Source organism: Myotis lucifugus, unplaced genomic scaffold, assembly GCF_000147115.1.
Source record: "Myotis lucifugus unplaced genomic scaffold, Myoluc2.0 scaffold_53, whole genome shotgun sequence".
In the NCBI taxonomy this organism is placed as follows: domain Eukaryota; kingdom Metazoa; phylum Chordata; class Mammalia; order Chiroptera; family Vespertilionidae; genus Myotis; species Myotis lucifugus.
The window spans coordinates 2442152-2443271 of NW_005871101.1; positions in this window are offsets into that span (position 1 = coordinate 2442152).

Below are 1120 nucleotides of genomic sequence, written 5' to 3' on the forward strand. Positions count from 1 at the left end.
ACTTTTGGTACCATTGCCATACCCCAAAATAGGTATTAATGCTACTGGTGGTTAAGAAGCTTAGAAGCTTTAATTATGCATCTCTTTAATTGTGGAAATTATGCAGGAGAGCTCTGAAAATGTGAGGAGAAAACGCCCCACACTTAAATCAATAAATATTTACTAGGAGAAAACTTTTAAAATGACTGCAGCCTTGGTAGAGTTGCATTAATACCAAACAGCCACACTTCTGTCCACTTATAAGAAGCAATAAAGCTAAAAAAATAAAATAAAAAAGCAATAAAGCTATTCTATATAATAAAAACCTAATATGCTAAGTGTCCAACCATTCGACTTTTCGACCAGACACTATGACATGCACTGACCACCAGGGGGCAGACGCTCCGACCAGTAGGTTAGCTTGCTGCTGGGGTCCAGTCAATCGGGACTGGGCAAGACAGGCCGGACAGACCCTGTAGCCCTCCCGCGGTCCTTCCCTGGCCCCGATTGTGCACCTGTGGGGTCCCTCGGCCTGGCCTGCACCCTCTTGCAATCCGGGACTCCTAGGGGGATGTCAGAGAGCCAGTTTCAGCCTGATCCCCGCAAGCCAGGTCAAGGGACCCCACTGGTGCACAAATCCATGCGCTGGGCCTCTAGTGTGTAATAAAAATGTGTCAATTCACAGAAAGTATATTTTTTCACAATAGAAAAATTTAATATCTTTAAACACTTAGATGGGAAACAGCCTAAAGAAAAATCAAGACCTACATACTCCACCTATTTCAACTACAAAGCAAAATGCTCTCACTGTGACTGAAGGAAAATAATTTAATATTCATTGTCAGTTTATAAGAGTATAACTCCAAGGAATGATTATGCTTATAAGTAAATTCAAGATTTTTCCAAAGATTTGTAACTAAAATATGCAATTTATAAAACCAAACTGCAAACCTAGTTCAAAGCAATTAGAGTCCAATGGTTTTCTTATGTTTTCTTGTATGCTCTTTATTTTAAATTGATATTTTAGAACAGTGAATTATCTTTCATAGCAGTGCCTCCAGGTCTGATAATACAGTACCCACTTCAGAATGTAGAGATTTAAAATAAATCAAACTGAACATTAAGGCGTACAAACAGCTAA